The sequence below is a fragment of the Heterocephalus glaber genome, unplaced genomic scaffold (assembly GCF_053883595.1).
Source record: "Heterocephalus glaber isolate CG9 unplaced genomic scaffold, H.glaber_assembly_v1.0 deba00001442, whole genome shotgun sequence".
NCBI classification, from domain to species: Eukaryota; Metazoa; Chordata; class Mammalia; order Rodentia; family Bathyergidae; genus Heterocephalus; species Heterocephalus glaber.
In genome coordinates, this window is record NW_028258296.1 from 47,812,388 (window position 1) to 47,835,079 (window position 22,692).

The following is a 22,692-nucleotide window of genomic DNA, read 5'->3' on the forward strand; positions in this document are numbered from 1 at the left end:
GCTCTGGGTTCATCTGTGGGGAAAAAAGGATCTGTTCATTAAAGGAGAGTGGGGAGAAACGTCAAGAAAAGGCGAAGTATGGGGTCCATACCTCAGGTGAAACAGTTATCTTCAGAGAAGAGAAGAGTCCCCACCGGAGCTGGCCATCCGGGCTGTCGGAATCCTTTTTGGTTCTTGTTCCAAGGCAGCTCTCTCCTCTCCTCGAAAGATGTTCCAAACCTCCTCTTCCTGCCTCAGACGGCCACCCCTCATTCGTAGCACATGATCCTGCTTCTCAATACAGTGAGGAGAAAGAAAGCCTCAGATGTTCCCTCCCGGAGCACACTCTGGCTCCTGGGTCTCAGCAGACAGCTCAGGTCTACCTCTCGCGCGCTTCCCTTCTTGTGCACCAGCATTTATGCCTGTTACTGTCTTAAGGGGCCACCCAGCCCCTTGGCAAGATGGAGTATGAATGAGTTATCACGTTGATAAAAGTACATCTCACCACGTCCCAAAAAATAGCCTTTACAAATATGAATCAGATAGTATAATTTTCCTGCCAGAAACCCTCCCACATTTCCATGGAGACAGGAAGCTGCTTCCTGACTGTGACCCCCCTGCCTGGCCTGGTTTGGGGCCCTGGTGCCCCTCAGCACTTCCCCACCCTCCCACGCAGCCACCTCCCTGCTCTCCTCCCCTGTGCCCAGCTGGCTCCAGCCTGAAGGCCTGAGCACTGACTGCCTCTGCTGAGTGTCCAACACCCACATCTTCCTGCACACGGGTCTGCTCACTGCCCCTTCCTTGCAGGGCCAGGGCCAGGGCCAGGGCCAGCTGTGTAATTTGCAGAGTTCAGTGAACAATGAGAATGTAGGTCCCCTTGTTCAAGAAGTAAGAAGAAAATCTTTCCCCTTCTTTCTGTGGTTTCTCTCCATCTATGATGGCTTTCGATGCCACTGAATGTCATCTTCTCTTGGGCACAAGGACACCCATGGACAGAACTTCATAGATGTTCCCAGCCTGGGACCTGAACCCACAGGGTGGCACTCACATACCCCACTGAGGCTGAGAGCTGAGGAGCAGGCAGCCAAGACCCCAAGGAGGTGGGACTTTGTATGGGTTGAGGCTCTGAGCCTCCAACATGCACTCCTTTGTCAGACTTCGCCTACAAATCACAAACTCAAAACATACTAGGATGCAATCCCTATGAGGACAAGAACCTTGTCTGTCCCACTCTGTATGCCAGGCGTGTAGTTGGTGCTCAATAAATAGTTGTGGAAAGAATGCATGAAAAGTCCACAGAATCAGTTCAACAGTTGGCTTACTTTCAGTCACACTTCATGACACCATCATGCTTTTTTCCATAATGTTCATCATGCCATATTTTGCTGCACTTAAACTAAGAATTTTAAAAATTTCAGATCTAAAATATGTTGCATCTTTGCCAAGTCCTCATTTTCATCTTTCAAAAGAGAGATTAAAAACTGAAGTACTTATCCAAGAGAGGAAATAATAACAAGGACGGTCATATTATCTTCTGTTTATTGTGCATCAACAGTACTGCAGCAGACAAGCCAAGAAGAATAATTCTCTCTCTTGCTCTCATTCCACAGCATTGCTTTGCATAGCTTTGCTTTCACAGTGTTGCTAGGAGTCAAAGTTCAAGTGCAGGTAGGCTCACCCTGCTGGAAGCCATGTACAGTCCTCTTCATTGGAGCATCTGGCAATCTTTAGAGGCTCCAACCTCTCATTCATGTTTTGGGCTCCCAGTTCTTTTAAGAGCTTTTGGAGAGAAAAACTATATATATTTTCCACCTCCTGGTACACCCATTCCTTGCTTCTCTGATGCCTAGTTGTCCTTTGTTTTCATCTAAATGTTCTTTTCTCAGGGAAGTCTTCCTCAGGTGCTCAGACCCAAGTCATCATACTTTATTATAGCGCCTGCCCTTCTCCTTCAGTTTCCACAGTCTCAGTGGCTTGCTTGGCTGTGTGATGATTTGTTCAATGACCATCTCCCTTACTAGGCTGCTAGCTTGGAGAAGGAAGGGACTGTCTTACCCAGGAGCACTGAGCCCCCTTCCTAACAAAGGTCTGTCTCTCAGTAAATATCTGATGAGTGAACATGCATCCCCTAGTGCTTGCTGGTGATATTTGACAGAAGCTCTATAGGTGTCTGTGGAATTATATTGGGAAAATATTATTTCTTTATCTCAGCAATTATGACTTGCTTAGAATGAGTTGTTTTTCCTTGTTATCAAAATAAAAGACAGCTTGGATAATTAAGCCATTTCCCAAAGAATGGTCCTTCCTAAGGGGAAAACCAAGCTATTGAGCCACCAGGAGGTAATAAATGAGCAAGTCCTTGGTAACATACAAAGCTCAAGGATGCCCACAGGTGAGGCCATTTGTCCTTCTATACATTTCCATCACCCACCCTGCTTTCTCTGCTTCCAGGCCTTGCCTGTTGTACGCTCTATTCAAAGCTATTATTTATGGCTGAGCTTCGTATCCCTTAAAATCATTATTTTCCAGCTTCTGGAGCCGTTTGATACCAAAAGTAATTATAGGCAGACTTTTGAGACAAAAAGCTAATTCCTTTATGGCTTCTTCTGTCAGAATAAAGACTCTAGAGGTAAGGATTCAAATGAGGCTGAAGGTTGCAAATCATACTGTGCAAGAGGAGAAATTTTTCTTCGTCAAGGCAGCGGGGCTCTTCCTCTCTCTATCACAGGCAGAATCAATAGTGACAAATGGCAAGGCCAGCCACAGATGCTTTGGTCCAGCGACCAGGTGTCGTGTTAACTCTTCATAGAAGATTTACCTTTATTTGGTGATTGTTATTTCGGCCCGTCTTTTATGTTTTCATCTATTGATTCTCTATTTAGCAATAATGGTACAGGCAATGATAAATGATATATGTCAACAGCAATATCCAGGACAGCGGTTATCACTTTTTTAAAGTGTTGGGTGGATTTTGTTTTTGTTTTTAACCAAGTGAAGCAGGTGTCGTCCACCAGTCATGAAGTTTGAGGGTCCTGGTCTTTCAGACCGAGTGCTGTAGAAGCTGCTATCACATTGTCCCTGTGCCCTACTTATGGCCACCTCTCCTTACCCTCTTCACTCTGGCATGTCTCCCTGCTGTAACATTAATCACAGCATGCCTTGTCAAGTGGCTCTGTGGAGAAACCACATTCTATGAAATGTAATTTATGGCCTTAATACTGTTAACCATATGGCGTCCTTTATATTATTGAAACTGATTAGGCAGTAGCTATAATGTAATTTCATATATATATGTATATACATACATACAACTTTTCTCATTTGAGTTTACATTTTATCAAGGTAACATGAAGCACTGCCCTCATCAAATGCAATTATGCCCTGTTTGTTTCTCTAAGACATATAATCAAATTTCTTTCCCTCCAAAAGGCTCATTTAGCCATTTTCCTCTGGCTCCGTATCTGAGTAATGGAGCCAGAGCTGAAAGGTTCAAGGACCTTGGTGTGTGGTGGCTGGAGATGAGAGAGATTGAATCTGAGCTCCAATTGTCCTGTTACAGGAACTGAAAGACTTCATAAAACATTAATAGCCTTGTCTTGAGTGTTCCCTGAAAGGGACAGCAGAGTCAGCTGACACCAAGAATTCAATACAATTTGGGGTCCTAAATGAGAAGCACTGATGTGAAAACAGGTGCTGTTGAGTCCTGTTTAGGACCAAGTTCAAGTGGAAAGACCTCTCCTCTCCACTGTAACCCACATAGGCTGCAGCAGGTCCTCAAACATTCAGCTCCTCCACCACTGTGCAGTCCTCACTAGCGGTCCCCACCTCCAGCTGTACTTCCTTGTTCATACAGTTTCTTTCTCCCACTGGCCTTTGATCTCTGAGAAGGTGCAGCCTCTTCACACTCCTGCCTTTAAAGCCTAGCACAGTGCCTGGTACACAGGTTGCTCAGCTAGAAGCCACAGGCTTTACCAACAACCAAACAAGTGCTTTGGTCAAGTTTCCTTGGAGATTCAGCCTTCTTTTGAAATTTTTTCCTTACTTAAAAAATTTTATTATGGAAAGTTTTGAAAATATACAAAAACAGATGTTGCGATATATGTCAATTTACACATCCTCCATGGCTAAGCCTAAGCAATCCACACCTCACCCTCATCCCTGATCATATTGTTTTGAAGTACATCCATATTCAGATGACTTCATCTCTAGATATTTTGGTTTGAATCTCATGAGAACTCATATTTTTTTTTAAACAACCACAATGATACCTTCACATCTAAAAGAATAATTGTAATTTCTTAATGGCATCAACTCTCCCGCCAATGCTCCAATTTGTAGTAGCCTAAATGTCACATAGTTTGGATCAGGATCCAAATAAGCACACATAGTAATTGGTTGATATATCTCTTAAGTATCATGTAATTTATAGGTTCCTGCCCATTTCTTTTATTTTTAAACTATGGTGAGATAATTGTAGATTCACCGGCAGTTGTAAAAAATAATGGATAGAGAAGCCTAAATCCTTTACCAGTTTTTCTCAGTGTTAATATTTTGCCCAACTATAGGACAATATCACAACCAGGAAACTGACCATGATACAATATGCCAACCTTATTTGGATTTCAGCAATTCATTTCAATGTGTATTTCGTTCTATGCATTTTTATCACATGTGCAGGCTTGTGGGACCACCTTCCAGTCAAAATACAGAATGTGTTCATCCCAAAGAGTCTTCGTGATACCCTTAATAGGCACCCTCCCTTTTCTCCCTAACCCATTCCTCTGTTCTCCATCTTGATCATTGAACCCAGGGCCTCACCTATGCTAGGCAAGTGCTCTACCAGCGCTACACCCCCAGACTCCCCATTGCTATAATTTTGTCATTTTAAGAATGTCATATAAATGGAATCATACAGTACGTAACCTTTTGGGATCCTCCCCCACCCCATGTAATTCCTTTAAGATCTGTCCAAGTTATCGTGTGTACTAATAGTTGGCTCCTTTCCATTGCCAGGTAGTATTCCACAGAATGTTTATACCACAGTTTTTTTAACCACTGACTCACTGAAGGGTTGTTTCCAGTTTTGGGTGATTCTGAATAAAGTTTCTGTGAACATTGATGTGTAGGTTTTTGTGTAAATGTAGATTATTGTTTCTCTGGGACAAATGCCCAAGACTGTAGTTGCCATATCATTGATAACCACATGTTTTATAAAAAACCACCACAGTATGTTCCAAATGGGTGGACCATTTTACATTCCTATCAGTATTGTAGGAGTGATCCAGTTTCTCTGTATCCTCACCAGAAGTTGGTGTGATTACTTTTTATTTTGGTGACTTTGCCAGGTATGAAATGCTATCTCATTCTAGTTCTTATTAAATTGTAACATTAAAATAATACACTTTTTTGTCCTAGTATAAAATCTCATGGAAGACAAGACAAAGCTAATGTGTTGGTATGTATCCTTCAAATATTTTTTCTTCAGGTATATCTATTTTTCTACCTATAATTTATAAAACTGGAAACATACATAATTTTTGCAACCTATCTCATAATATTATATGAGAAATACAGGATCTTCTTATATATACTATGATGTTTTCTTTTAAAATATTTTAGTGGCTAGATGAGGTTAATTTTTGATCTTTTATTTTTAGAGATTTATATTATTTTAAAATTTTTGATACATGAATATTTATATGAAAATCATTCAACATGCATAGTTCTTCATGACATTTCTAGTTTTTCCTTACAATTTATTATAGAACTAGGATTACTAGGACAAACCATGCAAAAACTTTTGAGACTTTTGATATATATCCAAAGTGCTTTCCAGAAGGATTGTATTTATACTCAGTAGAGTGCCTACTTCACCAGCCCCTCAAATAGCAGTGAATATTATATTTTTATCTTTGCCAAATTGATAGAGAAAAAACTCTCATTGTTTTAATTTGCATCTCTTTAATAATAAGTGAAATTAAAATATTTCTGAATTTTATTAACTACTTGTGTTTCTTTAATTATCAATGCTTGTTGTCATATTTTTATTATTTTGTTCATAGTTTTATTATTCATTTGAAAAATATCTTCACATAAGGGATTTGGGGCAGACTGGAAGATGGCTAATGAGGAGGTGAAATGGGTTTAACTATAGGTTCCTTCTCTAATGCCCCTGCTCTTAGCCATCCACCTGCCTTAACTCAGTCTGATCTTCAGAGATTAAGAGTGGCAGACACACAATTTACCTGGTGACGGCTGGGAATTTAAGGAGCTGAGCTAGCTCAATCTTCTATCTGTGGTCAGGGATTATGGAGAAAGGCAGGACATCTTTGGTGTGTGACACTGTAGAATTTTCTTTACTTGCTTGTCTTCTCAGTCCTGCGTGTACCCTGTAGTTCATATGAGTAATCTGGTATCAAAGATGTCAGTATTTCCTCTTCCTTCTAAAATTAATTCCTCTATTAATCAAGCTGCAGCAGGTTCACAATTGACATACACACAAATTTGTATGGCCAAACACTAAGAATATATTCAAAATATGAAATTATATAGCTCATTTCATATCTTTGTCCTCTCTACTCAAAGATGCCAATGCTGACAATATTCATGACATTAATGAAGGGAGTCAGGAGCAGGGAGGGGAGACCGACAGTGCCATTCCTGTTCCATGTGAGTAATGCTCAATCATCCAGGTGTTAGACACTTCAATCCTTCCCTGACACACTGGTCCCATCCATCATTTTTAAACCTCCAGGATTCACCCAGTCAGCTTTACCCAATTTGAAGTTTTATTTTTTAAATTTAATTTCTAGATTGTTCTTTTTATGTTTTTTGGACATCCAGATAGCTGTAACTTTAAATCTTAGGAATATTTTCCCATTGCAGTGTTCATATATTGATGGATTGGTCCATGACTGGGTAGAGAGCTGGGTGATATTTATCTGCCCAGTGGATAATTCTGACCTATTTTATATGTACATCTTGTGGGACCCCAAAACTCAGTGTCTGTGTCAGTAAAATACAGACCAGGGGAACAACTCCATAAGCTCTAAAATCCTTGTCTCCAGCTCTAATCATCCTAGGAATATATGTATCTCAGTGAGGACTTTGGAATCTTTGGGAACATAATGCCACCTCTCGAAAGTGTCCAGGAATGCTTATTTGGCCTCCTTCACATTGAAGGAGAGGTTCTTGGATGTTTTGATAACAGAAACAGTCTACAAAGCACATACAGTACCTGGAAGTCCTAGATTCTCCCTGCACAGTGGGTAATGTTCTGAGAGAGCAACCCTTAAGAATTTGAAATCAGGATGTCAGTAGTAAGACAGTGGAAAAGAAAGACAGCTGCATTGAAATCTGGGATTTAAAAAAAAAAATCTAAGTTTCATCCTCTCCTCCCCTCCTCTCTCCTCCTTCCTTCCTTCCTTCCTTCCTTCCTTCCTTCCTTCCTTCCTTTCCTTCCCTTCCTTCTTTCTTTCTTTCTTTCTTTCTTTCTTTCTTTCTTTCTTTCTTTCTTTCTTTCTTTCTTTCTTCTTTCACTTGAGTTTCCCTATGAGGCAACCTTGGCTGCAAATAGGGCTTCTTCCCCTGTACTGCTCCATTTCATGGTGGGAATCAGCCCTTATGATTCTCCAGGGAAACAAGGAAAGTAAATAGGACAATCCCAACAACTCTGCATGGAAAATAAGAATTCAGTGTGTTGGTATTTAGGAATCTTATGAGAAAGAAAATCTAGGTTGAAGGAAGAAGAGAAATGGGGTGGAAATAACTGTAAAAAGTGAGGGAGGAACCATAATCCAGGCACTTCACACCAATTGTTTCAGTTTCTCGTTATCATCTAAGGAGGCAGAGTGATCACCACTCCACGGAGGAAGAAACCAAGAGGAGAAGCTGCCTGGCCAGCGTCACATAGCTAGAAAATGCGGAGGTTCTCTAGGCAACACCAAAGACTCTTTCCCCCCTCTCCCCCTCTGCTGTCTGTTTAATGACCCCGCACAAAACACTCGGATGGGAGGGAAACTATTTTTTGCACAGGTGGCTGGGATGGCCCTTGAGCTCTCTCTCTTTAACTTCACTTTGAATTCATGGCCAATTTATGCTGGGGTGCTATGAATAACATGTGAATCTGTTTTTTATTTTTCTGTAGATTTCCTAATCTTGATGGAGACAAACTATTTCCTTTCTGTTCCTCTCAACAACAACAATAAAAAAAAAATCCTACAAAGACCAAGAGGAGAGTCCCTGCCAACTGCCTTGTCTGAGTGATGTCAGGGAAAATTCCCTGTCAAAATTAAGCCACCTTCATTTTCCCTGAGCTATTCTGGGCACAATATGATTTGTTAACTCTTAATGTTAACCTATATTTCCTAAAAGAGGACTTTTAACTGTGGTTATTTATAATCTTTATATCTTCAAAGCCCTTACCAGTATTAACTAATTAAACCTCAGCAACACCTTTGATTAAATCCTTTTTATAGATGTGGGAAAAGAGGCATGGAAATAATGAGAAGTGACCTTGGCTCTGATGGAATCAGCATTCCAAGGTAAGATTAGAATTCTAAATTTCCTGTCTCTATCACTCATAAACCAACAGACCAGTCTCCTGTCTTGATGTTTCGGTGGAAGAACATGGTCTGACCATCTCATTCCTTACATTCTTTTATTAATAGAGCTTTCTCAAAAGTGCTTATCATTGCTCCAGTGCTCTTTACTATTCATTCTGTATGGCATTATGCCATAACTTTATTCACTTCTTAAAGCAAAGGAGTTACTGGAAAAAGTGAACAAAATGCCCATTTCTTATGGTTTCCCTCAGCTCTCTTGCATTTCCCTTAGAAGTCTATTCTTAGACATAGCGTCCGTTCAGGAATCCAAGGTAAGCCAGCTTTATCTGGCAACATTCCCCAAAGATTTCTTTCTTTTCTTCTTTCCATATGTCCAGACAGAAAGCTAAGCAGTAATTCAAAGACAGAAAGGGGTCAGCAATAACCATTTTCCTAGCTACCAGACAGAAACTCATTGTCAATTTCATCTTCAACACAATTTTCTAATCTTTTTAATGTTGGAGGAATCACTTGAAATATGAGATTTATGGGCTGTTGTTCCAGCTGGGTGAGTTTCTTGCTGACAGATATCAAACTGTTATTAGCATCCTGTGTTCTAAATTAAAGGAGAAGACCTATCTCTGAGTATATCTTGGAGCCCTGGAGGTTGGCAAGCATGGGGTGGGGCACTGCCATACCCGAGCCGAACAAACATTGACAGAGACTACATTATCTTTAAAGATCTCTTTTTCCAAGAATTTATCATTCTTTGATGAACTCAATAGTTTGGATATATTTCAAACAGGATTATAATTGTGACAAATAAGGACCTGACATTAAAACCCAGTCCTGGGCCAAGGATTTAGCTCAGTGGTTCTGCCGCCTGCCTCGCAAGCACAAGGCCCCAAGTTCGATCCCTGGAACAAAAAAACCCCCAAAAAACAACCCAGTCCCGAAATCTGGTGGTGCCTGCAATCAGACTTAGCAAGTTCAGTAGCATAGCATAGAAGATTTGTCTAGAAAACCTGGACTTGAGTTTTAGTTCTACTGCTTACTTTGTATGATCAGTTCACTTTGCTGGGCTATGGTTTCTTCTTTCTGAAATGGGATAATAATAATAACAACAATAATGATACTTGCCTTAGATAATAGCTGTAAAAAGAAAATGAAAATATTTTTTGCACTCTAGAGAATTTAATCAATTTTGGTTATTACTGGTAATGGCCAATACTTATTGAGCCCTAACCATATGCCAGAAACTGTGAGGAGTGCTTGTATATACATTGTCTTATTTATCCCCCAACAATCCTATTAGGTAAGTATGATAATTATGCCCCTTTTACAGATGAGAAACAGGTCCAAAAATCACTCACCTGGTAACTAACTGATGCAGCCATATAATATTGTCTTTAACCTCCAATTGCCTACTGGACATTTCCTTTCATATATGGTATAGTTCTTTCAAATATAATCCATCTCAGAATGCTTTATTTCCTCTCAAATTATTTTTTCCATTAACTTTCTTGTTTGCCAGAACTTTTAGTTGCCTGTGTCAAAAAGTCTATGTTCCTGACCCTACTGTGCTGGGCCTTACACAGCTTGGTTCCAGGCCCATCTTCTCCCAGCCCTGAGCTAGGAAGAAGTTTCTCTTTTTCTGTATGTCCTCCCTCTTCTCCTTCTCTGTTTACTGAGTGACAACTCTCCATAATCCAAATCAATTTCTTCCTTTACTTCTTGTTCTCAAATATGTTGTCTCCCAAATCGGTACGACTCTACCTACTTACTGGCCTCTATTTACTACCACATATGCTGGTTAGCTATTCACAAATAGTGTGTTATCTTATCTCACCTTTGTGATGGGAGGGGTGGGTGGGAAGTGTACCTCATATTTTCTTCCTACACACCACTGAGCACCCTCTATAAAACCAAGCACTATGGGAAGATTGAAATGAACAAGGTACATTGAAGAGCTCACAGGCTAAAAGTGTGCATCAATATATAAACAAATTCTCATGACTGGATATTGAACAAGACTGTAAAGAAGGGCAAAATGTGACAGTGTGTACCTCAAGCTGACTGTTGAAGGATGGGTGGAAAATAGACATTCTCTAAGCAGAGACGGTAGAGAAAGGCTTTTGAGGACTAGAGAACAACGTGTTCAAAGACCCAGACTTATATCTGTTATGTGTGAAGCCAAGTGAGGAAAGAGAGCAACACATGTGGGAAAGAATAAGGGAGAAAGCTGGAAAAATAGGCAGAATCTGGATGATAAGGACCTGATAAGGACTGGGTCAAGCAAAACAATGGGAACTGATCCTACAAGGTAGTAGGAAGCCGCAGAAGCAAGGAAGTGACATGGTCAGATTTGTACTTAAGAAAATTAGCTCTGGCAGCAGCATGTAAGCAGTGACTGAGACACTTGCTGGAGAGACACCAAGAGATTCTGAGAGTCAGAAAAAAAGTCAGATAATGGGCACAGAGAATTCTGTTGATTTTGGGTGTGTTAAGGAGAATAAATAATTAGACTTGTCAGGCCGCTGGATATGGGACTGAGGGAGAGGAGAAACAAAGGATGAGCCTCTTTACCTTGAGAGACTATTGCAAAGGAGATGCTCTTCACCAGGGTAGAGGACACAGAGCCAAAAGGCTATTGCTGCTGTGGCTCTCATGGTTATCATTTGGGCAGAGTAAGTAATGAGACTAGTGACTGCTATGATACATTAGAATTATTTGGGGAGCATTGATAAGGAAATGCTGAGAAGAAGGTAAATATGTCTAAGGCCTATCTCAGGGCCTGGCACATGGTGCGTACTTAACAAATGTTTGTGGAGGAATAAAATGGCCATATAGGGTAAGCATGCAAGCAATACATGAATTGATTACATCCACATGTAAAACCATGCCCTTATTTTTGTGGCAAAGAATATAAAGCATGGGACTTCTTGTGATATGAGATTGTATAAAAGATCCACTGAGGGTGCTCGGGTAGCTCAGAGCCACTTCTGTTGGGCATAGACCCTCCACCTTCTGGCAGATGTCATTTGAGGGACAGTATGAATGGGGGAGCCTCAGAGCACATTTCTCTGACGTGACATTGATCTATGACTGCACAATCCTTGCATGTGGCCTGTGAGGCTTCTCTCACAGACATTGAAAACAATGGCCAGTAAATGTCGACTAAACATATTTAAAGTGAGACATGGATATTCAGTACATTTGGTCTTTTATCTTAGAAGCATGAAATTCATCCCGATAAATCGTAACCTAGTCCATATATATAAAATCCTTTTCTGATTTCTCATAAATAACATTCTCAATTAATCCCAGGAAACTGGGGGTAAGGCAACAGGAAAGAATAGAGAGGGTGGGGGGGGAGAGAAAAAAGCCAACAGAGAGAGTCTTGAGAAATGGCCCAATTCACCAGCGGATTTGAGGACTTTCAGCTCAAGTCAGCAGATATGAGTGATGTCCTGGGACATGGCATTTTAAATATTAGTGGACATGTTTCAGTAGTACAGCACAAAGCCATTAATTTCTTTGGCATTTTCAGCACTTTATTGCTGTTAAGCATTCCCAGTATGTTCAAGCTAATAGAAAATTTGCAAGCCAAGGATATTTTATGCCTGCATAACTCTAGTTAAAAACACAGTATTGAGCAATATTTATAAAAGGTATAGACTGTTTACACAGGTTCAACAAATGCTATTTAAAAGATGATAAGGTACTTTTCTCCCTTTAATTGCTTTTTCTGCTGCTAGACTCTAATCACTACAGTAACAGTACACTCAAGGGTCCATTTCTACCCATCATGTAAATGGCATTCAGTGTGATTGTATACATTTACCCTCCATGATAATGCAGAAAGGGAAAAAATAACATGTGCTTAAAGTATAGTAGGCACTCAATAAATTTTATTGTATTGATTATAAGCATGAGAAGTAGTTTATCTGAAGCACTCATTTTGCTTCAAAACATTAGAAGGCTCCTCCTCCCCTATTCTTCTAAAATAGAAATTATAGGTTGCAGATAGATGTTATCTTCTAGCACAATTTCCCCATTTTTATAGATGATAAATCTGGTAAAGGATGCATAGCCAGTACTGTCTTGCTACTTTGGTAGCAAGTGACAGAAAACCTAACACAAACTGACTTAAGCAAAAATGGAATTTATTGGTCTATGTAAATGATACATCCAGGGGGTAATCATGGTTGCAGATGTGGCTGGATGCACAGCTCAAATAACATTCCACCTTATATGGCTATCTTCCACCATTTTTTGGCTTCCATCCCAGAATCTAAGTACACACTGAGGAAAATGGTGGCAGCAGCCCTGAGCCTCTGGTAGAGCAGAAACTGGGGCTGCAGTCCAGAAGTCTTGTGGCATTTCACTGGACTAGTGGGGTCACGTGGCCCTCCTTAGAGGTGCGCTTGGTTTAACGTAGGTCATAGGCCCAACCCTGGGCGCTAGTGGTTCGCCCTAAACACCTGGGCTGTGTGGAGAGGATGGGGACTGGCTCTGTGCCCGGCTGAGGTAGGCTATCATGAGAAGGAAGGGTAAACCCTGGCAAATGGTAGCTGTCTTGCTGCCTTTTGTAGCTATTTAAATTGAAATTTTAAAAACAGCTTTTTTTTTTTTGCTTAAATTCTTTTATTGGTACATTTTATGCACACAATATGCTTACATTCATCATTGGGTGCTTGTACCTGTACATGATGCATCTTGGTTCTTATTTTTTCCCCATTACTTGTGCGCCCTTCACCCCTAAACCCTTCCCTATTTACAAAGACTTTGTTTCCATGTTTTCCTTTTCTCATAATTTTCCCTTTCCCTTCTTTCCTTTCCCCTACCCCTCCCACTTCCCCTACCCCTTTGGATCTTTTCTTCCCATTTCAAATTATCAATTATTAGTTTTAATCATTTTAATCCTTATTTACACTTTCAGTTTCTCACACTAGAGAAACTACTCGGTATTTACACATGTGTGTCCTATTTATTTCACTTAAGAGTATGGCCTCAATGTGCATCCACTTAGCTATAAATGTCTCTAGTTTCTCATTCTTTATGGCTGAGTAGTACTCCATTTTATAACAAAAAAACACATCTTCTTTATCCAGTTTCCAGTTGATGGGCACTTGGGCTGTTTCCAAGCTTTAGCTATTACAAACTGTGCTGCTATAAACATGGGTTCACATATATCGCTGTGATATGATTCTTTTAATTCTTTTGGGAAGATACCCAGCAGGGGAATAGCTGGATCAAATGGGACCTCTAGTCCTAGTTCTTTGAGGAATCTCCACATTGATTTCCATAGTGGTTGCACCAGTCTGCACTCCCACCAACAATGGAGAAGGGTTCCTTTCTCCCCCAGCCCCGCCAGCATTTGTTATTGGTTGATTTCTTGATAGCAGCCATTCTTTCTAGGGTAAGGGGGAATCTCAGTGTTGTTTTCATCTGTATCTCTTGAATGACCAGTGATTTGAACATTTTTTCATATGTTTATTTGCTGCTTTTACTTCTTTGTCTGAGAAATGTCTGTTCATTTCAGATGCCCATTTTTGGATTGGGTCTTTGAATTTGTGGGGGGTCTGATTTTTTTCAGTTCTTTATATATTCTAGATAGTAGACCTTTGTCTGAGGTACAGCTGCTAAAAAATTTTTCCCACATTGTAGGTGGTCTCTTAGCTCTGTTGATGGTTTCTCTTGTAGTGCAGAAGCTTTTTAATAAGATGAGATCTCGGTTGTTGATTCTTTGTGCTAGTTCATGAGCAACTGAGGTTTTGTTCATAAAGTCTTTCCCTATGCCAGTGTCTTCAGGAATTCTACCTAACTTATCTGCCAGCAAGTTTAGTGTTTCTGTCTTAATATTTAGATCTTTAATCCACTTCGATCTTAGTTTAGAGCATGGTGATAAATATGGGTCTAGTTTTAATCTTTGGCAGGTTGAAATCCAGTTTTTCCAACACCATTTATTAAATAGGCTATCTTTCCACCAGTGAGGATGGTTGGCTCCTTTGTCAAAGATGAGGTGGCTGAGTAAAAAGCAGCTTTTTTTAATCCCCCAGGGAGTCTTTGCTCATTTCAAGAAGGAATCCCCATAAGGGGAACAAAATATTAGTTTATGATTGATTGAGTAAAGCTGAATGAAGAAGCTGAAGTGTCCCCTCCATTTGTGTCTCTACCTTTACCTCCCATTATCCTCTTTGTTACCACAAGCATTAGTTCAAATCCCTGCAGTGTCTTCTCCTCCAGAACAAAATATTTCACAAATACTTCTTTCGGATTCCTGTGAGAAACTTTTAATGGAGTCTGGGATTCTTCACTGAATGCTGAAAATTTCAGTGTACATCTCTTCCTCATGCACAGTCCTGACGATTTTGGTGTCACTTTGGGAATTCAACTCCCTTCTGAATGTGCTTGTTTTGCTTGGGAAAAGAGAGTATGGACAGTTGTTTGTCTTATCTGGATGATGGGCTAGGACACACAGAAGTTGGAGGCTTTATTATCTCTCTGCTTTGAATGCATCCATTTCTTTGTTTCTCAATATTCTGAGCCCTTCAGACTCATTGAACATTATTTCCCCATTCACATCCTTGTCATGAACATAAGTTATGCAGCCATCTCCCTCAAGTGTGTCCCTCAGATTTTATTCAACCACGTGGCTCCATCCATTTGCCAGATGAAAATCTATGTTCTTCAAAAACTGCTGAAAATGGCTGTGTAATCATGCATGCCAAGTGTCAGGAGGAGAAATTGGCCCTGCACCACACACGATGATGTCAGGAGTTATTCCCAAGGGCACGGCATGTCCTTGCTGCCAGCGAATCTCTCTCCTGCCATTCAGAAATTCTCACTCTGCTCAGGTGAAGAGTCTGCTGCTACATGTTTTGAAAATTGCACAGACCTCACTTCTATTCTTATGTATCCAAGATGAACTAAAATGAATAAATGGGCTTTCTGGATTTGCCACAAATGAATCGCCACCTTTTTATTAAGCAGTAAATGCCTTTGCTAGAAACACAGACAAGAGCAGGATGAAATAACAGCACTGTAGCTATAAATTTTAGATTATATCAGTTATCTATTGCTTTAACAAATCACCCAGAATTTAGCAACTTAAAAACAACCACCATTTTGTTAGTTCATTGTTCTGTAGATCAGTGAATGGGGCTGGACTCAGCTGTTCTCTGCTGGGGCTGGTTTCACCACAGCCACTCATGCGGCTGCAGTCATCTGGCAACTCAGACGGTGCTTGGGAACCGCCCCCCCGCCCCGTATATGTGTGGGTTAGTGCTGGCTGTTAGTGAGGTTATTGCTCCAGCAGGTTGGCTTGGGTCTCTTCACAGGATGCCAGAAAAGTTCTAAGCAATAAGAGAGCATCAAGCACAGCTGGCAAGTATGTCAGACCTCTGCTTCTGTCAAATTTACGAAGTCCCATCAGTCAAAACCAGTCACATGGCCAAGCCCAGAGTCAGTGTGGAAGGGCACTATCTGGATGTATAGGAATGCGAGGCGGGATCTATGGGTTACTATTACTATAAAAATCTATTTCGTAGTTAAACATTTACATCAATTCTTTTCTGAAAAATGAGATTTGCCTGGGAAGGTAAATCAGGGAAAACCTATTACCAGGAAGAATATCTATCAGAGATTTATAGATGCAGGGCAGAAATCTAACCTTTTTATAGATTTATTAGCACCAAAGGAATATAGTGTGTGCATTGAGGCATCACGCCAATTATAAAATCAAACCCACTTCAAAAAGAGTCTAGAGTTAGGAGCAAAAAGCTCTGGTGTGCTATTGTAGAGCTGTGTGACTATAGATAACAACAATGTACTGTGTATTTCAAAAAGCTACAAGAAAGGATTTTGAATGCTTTCACTATAAAGAAATGATAAATATTTGAGGAGATAGAAATGTTTACCCTGGTTTAAACATTACATGATTTACACATGTCTCAAAACATCACATGGTACCCCATAAATATGTGCAATGTTTTGTTTTTGTGTATCAGTTAAAAATAAATTTAAATTAAAAAATGGGAGTCTAGGCCTATACATGAACCCTGTCTGGATATATATTACACAGCTGCAGTTAAGGCCCCTCCTTACAAGGCCTTAACTGTGTACGGCAGGTGAGATACTTATTCTGTTAAATAAATCAAGTTCATCAGCCCATTCTTGGTAAGTAGGGAGAGAATGAGAACTCTTGACGATTAATAATAACAAGCATTTTCTGAGCACTTATCCTCAGCCACTGTGTGCAGTTTAAGTCTTGAGCAATTCTGCAAGGTAGATACTAATCTTATCTCCATTTTACAAATGTGAAAACAGGGTTTTTATTCGTGCTTTTTTTTAGTACATGTTTGCAGTACATAATGTTTATATTTCTTTGGGGAGTTGGTACCTGTACACAGAAATCTTAACTTATTTAAGCTCCTATAGCTAAACTAGAAGGACTAGTTACTGTCTAAGTCACACTCCTTATTTCATCAAGTGGGACAAAAGGGTAGGGACCATGAAATGATATCTCTCGCTGGTCCAACACTGAACAAATGATCCTGTTTCAGGCTGCTCCTTCTTGGAACAGTTACCTTCTGCTAGATTCCTGGACTTCAAAGTCATAAACAGGGAATTCCATGGAGATGGCTTCCATCGTTGTGACAGCAGAGGAATTGTTGATGGTGAGCTTGACTACTTCCTAATTGAGCTCTGAGACTCTTTCCCAGTACAACTGCTCCTGTAAAATAGAAGCATTTCCACATCACTGTAACTATTGGGCTAAAGAAGTCAAACCTATTTCTCCCTTCATCCAGCTCTGAGGCAAAGTCCCTTCACTGAGAGCCCAGCCTATATGGGCTTAAAGAAATAAATAATTACTTTGCCTGTTTACACCAGCATCTTTTTATCAGACAGTATAACTGGAGATCAGAGATTCAGAATGGCCGCCTTTTGCATCTTAATAATAGACTTGGCCCAATAATGCCCATAGGATGAAAAATGCAATTCTGGAATTAGATTAATTTCTCTTAAACATTTTTTAAAAGTCATAATGTAAGTAAATGGAGTCCCTGTGCTTCTCTGCTCTATTTCCAAGTCCCCCCTTCCTCCTCCTCCAGGAAACTTGGCCTCTGTTCTTTATTCTTCCCTTCAGCACACTTCAAGCATCATCCAGATTTTAAATTAGTTTTTTGTGAAATGAAGCCCCACAGATTTTTTACCATTTTCTAGTCATACGTGTGTTGGCAAAGAGAAGCTAATAAGCAACAGCACGTGTCAGACAACTGTCCTTACACCTGCCTTTGCAGAGAGATGGATTTAGCAGATGAGAAGCCTGTGTTTAGCTAATTTTGAAGAAAAATAAATGCATTAGATAGTATTCAATGGAGCATGATTTACATAGCATATAAATTGTATAGAATTCTAATGCAGAAAACAAGGAGTTTCCAATAGTGAATGGGCCTTATAGCTCTTTCTAGGGACTAAAACATTCTATAAACAATAATTTACTTTGTTTCTGACAATTTTTAAAGAGTGTAAAATAATTAAGGGTTTCCCGCTCTTCCTTCTCTTCCTTTTCCTCCTTCTTCTTGTAAACCCTTGACTAATAAATTGTAATTTAAAAAATATACTGTTTTTCTAATTGTGCACAAAAATTGTACACATATCATTTGCCTCAATTTTCAAGCTCTCAGTTCATAGTTATGTATTTATGAAATTTGCTGTTTTCAAAGTAGGAGAAATCCTAGAATTAATTATTTAATGAGTTTCAATATTCAGATTTGTGGTTGTTCGCTTAGAAATAGAATATAAATTTGGAGGCACATTTAAAATTTAACCATAGCTCAATGCAAATTAGTATCAACATGGGCAGTGTACAGTCAGATGAAAAAGGGATGAAAAAAGTGTCTTCAAACAAGATAGGACAGAGAATATAGGAGCCAGGGATGTTGCTCAGCAGCGCTGCACCTGCCTGGCAAGCAGAAGATCCTGAGCTTGATTCCTAGTACAAAAAAAAAAAAGGCTGACGGAGAATGTGTTTCACCAAGAAGCTCATCATTCTGATTCAATGATAGAATGAAGACACCTGATTCAAAGAAGCCTAGATTCTGATCCCAAATCCAGCCTTTCAAGTGCTGCTCAGAAGAAGAAATAGGGAAGAAGGTATCTGGAATCCCATTTAAGTAGGATTTGCAGAACATCTTAGGAATGCTTACAGCAGTATGAAGAGGAAATGGACACAGATGTTGGCTTCCAGACACGAACCATCTGGTGTGGTAGATAAACATCTCAGGTAGAATGTGCTGTAAATTTGGCACTTGGTGGGATGATGGTTATGCAACATGGTGAACATACTAAATCCCCTAAATCATACAGTTTGAAATGGGCTAATGTCATCTGCAAATTTCATCTCAATATTTAAAAAAAAATCTACTATGTAGAGGCACTAAAGGACAACCTCACCTCCTTGGGGATCTTTGCCCCATCATCTCTGAAGAAAAGAAGGCTAACATTTGGAAAGGTAGGGGCAGTTGGAGGCCTCAAGGACCTTGTTTTGTGGCCATTCAGTATTTTGAAAGATGACCGTTTTCTGGCTATTCTGGGTTAGGACCCAGGTCCTGAGAAGAGCAAGTTCATTAGAAAGGTATTTGCTGACCTGGTTAGAGTTGAAGACCACAGAGTTTCATCTGAACAAAGTACCAGTGAATTGGGCGATAGGAGAGACAATTAGATTTAAAAACTAAGTGTCCTGACTTACTGTGTGGCCCCAAGCAAGTTAAGTTAATTAACCTCTCTGAAATTCTGTTTCCTCACTAGTGAATTGGGGGTCATAAAAACTACCTCGCACGGTTTGGGAGAAGATTAATACCATATACAAAGTGCATTGCACAGAAGAGACACTAATGAATGGTAATAGCCTCCCTTCCTTTCCCATCTCCTAGTCCCCTCACCTCTGACTCAAAGTTCTCATCACAGAAATCATTTCCTGGGAGGCAGCAACAACACTGGTCTAAAAATTACTCTCATCAGGTTACAGTTACACTAGAGCGACTCCTTTCCCCTGACTTCGTGTTTTTAGGGGTAAGGACTTCCACTAGAGCAAGGATCTGCACACCAAGTCCAACCATCACCTGTTCGTGTATAGCCTGTAAGCTACAAATTGTTTTTTACATTGTGTAAATTGTTGAAAATAAATCAAAAGAATACTAATGAAACATGAAAGTTCACATTTTGCTGCCCATCAATAAAGTTTTATTGGAATGCAGCCATCTTCACTCATGTGTGTGTTGCCTGTGGCTGCTTTTGCACTATAGAGGCAGAACTGAGTAGTCGCTGCAGAGACCCAGTGGCCCACAAAGCTCCAGTATTGACCTCTGGGCCTTTACCCAAAAAGCTTGTAACTCCTGCACCAGTGAAACCATTCCCAGCCTTTCCCTGCTCCCTTTACTTACTTAGGGTGCCGCCAACCTATTATAGACTGCAAGATTTCATTCCTTTTTCTTTCTTCTCTGTCATAGACCAAGGGGAAGTAATGGTCCTAAGTGACAGAGTCTACTCTGCAGGGCTGTCCCAAGGCCTGAGCTAGAGGAGGGGACAGAAGAGGGCCCAGAGTTACAGAAAGCTCTTTTAGGTACAGAATTAAAGCCACATTCTCCAATCAGCTCTCTCTGTTTAACCCATGTGTTTATCTCTCAGCTGTTTCTGATGTCAGGAGGGAAGAAAGTATGATTTATTGACTCCCTAGAAATCCAGCAATCCCCTTCTCCCCAGCCCTGGTTTCTTAGTTTTACCCCCACCCTCTCTCCTCTGGGTCATTAAAACCTCCTCCTAACTCCACTTCCAGTATCACCTCCCTCCAGTCCAGAGCAGCCAATGTGATTTTCCTCAGACACAACTCTGATCTTATTTCTTTTCTACTGTGAAGATTGATTACATTCATGGCCCAATTTTTCATGCCTCTTGGTACCCGTACTCCTGAGTAATTCCTTTCCATATTTACTCTAGCCAATGGTGGCAAATCTATGGCACATGTGCTGCACCTGGCTATTTGTTATCTTTGAAAGCTCTAAAAGGTTTGCCATCACCGAGCTCAGGCATGTGATTTGCTCTGGCCAAGGGGATAACAAGCTTGACACAAGCACAGACTTGAAAAAGCACTGTGTGTTTCTTCCTCTCTTGGACCCCTGCTAGTACCAGAAGAGTGTTCCCATGCTAGCCTGGCAGAGGGATGGGGACACATGGAAGAGAGCCAAGTTGTCCTAGTCAAGGCCATCCTAAATAAGCCAGGTCCCTGCCTACCTGCTAGCTGCCTGTTACCTAGAGCAGCAGTACTGCCCAGCCAACCAGTAGATTTGTGAAAAACCAAAGTTTAAGTCTCTGTTTTGGGGGTAGTTTGTTACTCAGCAATAGCTAGCTGATACATACACTTAGAACTCTTAAATGCTTCTAATTGCTTCTGTAAGAAGCCAGAACTCCGTAACTTAATAACATATAAGGTCTTTCATCTTCCTGAGCTCCCTAACTTTAGGCTGACCAGTGCACTCCAGTGATGGGCAGTCATTATTGTAAAAACAGGTTCTCAACACCCTTGCCTGGTTCACCAACTGTATCCTGAACCCTGTGCCTGGCTCTCTCTTAATCAGTTTCTGATTCCCTCTGCTCTCATTACCCTTCAAACTGAGTCGATCCTGTTTTCCCTCCTTAACTCATACTCTTATACTACTTTAGAGTAGTTCTGAACTTTGAGTCATGATATGTTGGGTCATATGATATGTTTAGAGAGTCATGCCTAGCATTTGTAAAAGTTGAAATGGAAAAAAAGAAATAGAACAGGATAAAATAGAAAATATTAGAGTGAATTGTGTGTAGTAAAAGTAAATTTTCAATGTGTACATGTACAGTATTGGTTCGCTCTGCAAAATATATATTTTTCTGTGGGCTGTGTTCCTGTGTAGTCCCACAGCCCCCTGTGAGCAGCTGCCATAGTCCTGAGCAATGAGGGCAGAGTAGCTGTTGGATCTGTGTGTGTGATTTCTAAGGACTGAGTCCTGTCCATCTCTTCATCCTCAGCACCTAGAACAGAGCCTGGGTGCCATAGGAGCTGGCATTCAACTCGAGTTGAAGTTGTCCCTGTGTGTATTTTGGGAAGCCCAGGTGTGTTGTGGGGATGAGATGCAGGACCACATTGGTGTCAGGCAGAAGATGATGGCCCAGGGAGGGAGGGCAAGCTCAGTGCTGAGACCCTTCAGAGGGAGTGAGCGCACGAAGTCCACTTGGCCTCCTTAGCCACTTGACCAGCCTTGTCCAAGTCCATGAAGAGCAAAGCAAACTCAAAGGGCCCAAACCCACACAAGCCTCTTCTAGAGGGTCTGTGTGCTGGGATGCCAGAGATGAAGAAAGGGGCCCTCACAGTAATTGGAGATAAGAAAACTCCCGAGAAAGACCCAAGAGCCTCAGGTCTGGGAAGGAGGCGGTGGTGGCTATTTACAGACTGCTGAAAGGAAGAGAGAAGATAAGAGCCGAGATGGCATGCTGGCTTGCGTGGCGCCCTCAGCCAAAAGAACAACATTTCTCAACAGTTATTTCAAGTAACAGAAGTGAGCAGAGAAGTAATGACAGCTTCAGGGAGCTGGGGGGACAATTTAGTTACACAAAAGCACCCTCTGTGGAAAACTCACATGCTTCCTTGTTCCATGCTGTTCTTGCCCAGGTACTATTGCGGGAATTTTCCACATACTGCTTGTCCCAGTTACCAGGTTTCCAATAAAGGGTTCTGTTGTGGCAGTTGTTAATTAATTACAGGTACCATGAATGGCTGCTGAGTGCCACACAGGGAAAGTTAGTGCAGGAGACTGAAAACTTCATCCCGAGCTACAAAAGTCTTAAAAGGGGAATGAAGTTATTCTTGGGTGTTTAGAAACAATCCCAGTATCTAGCCCAAGACCCTGGCAGGAACTACTTGTAGGAGCGAACAGCTGAAGAAGAGTCAATGAATCATTTTTTGAAAGCTCTTTTACCCTTTCTAAGGCAACCAAACCATTTTGGTTTATGAGGAAAAAAAATAGCAGTTCCTGAAATAGCCTGCACGTCTATAGAAGACTGTACTAACCAGCAGTGAGGGGCAGAGAGTGGAGAGGAGGAGGAGGAGAGGGAGGGAGGGAAGAAGGGAGAG

At 40.8% G+C, this 22,692-nt stretch overlaps 1 long non-coding RNA gene across 1 annotated transcript in view; it reads right to left on the reverse strand.

The window, feature by feature from the left end:
- Positions 1-22,357, reverse strand: part of LOC110350982 (uncharacterized) — a 55,541-nt gene extending 33,184 nt beyond the window's left edge. Inside the window, exons 1-3 of the long non-coding RNA XR_015452043.1 lie at positions 22,199-22,357; positions 17,114-17,259; positions 92-270 (exon numbers count right to left, since the gene is read on the reverse strand). This is a non-coding gene — a long non-coding RNA (uncharacterized LOC110350982). The remainder of the gene's footprint in view (positions 1-91; positions 271-17,113; positions 17,260-22,198) is intronic.
- Between the last annotated feature and the right edge of the window lie 335 nt (positions 22,358-22,692).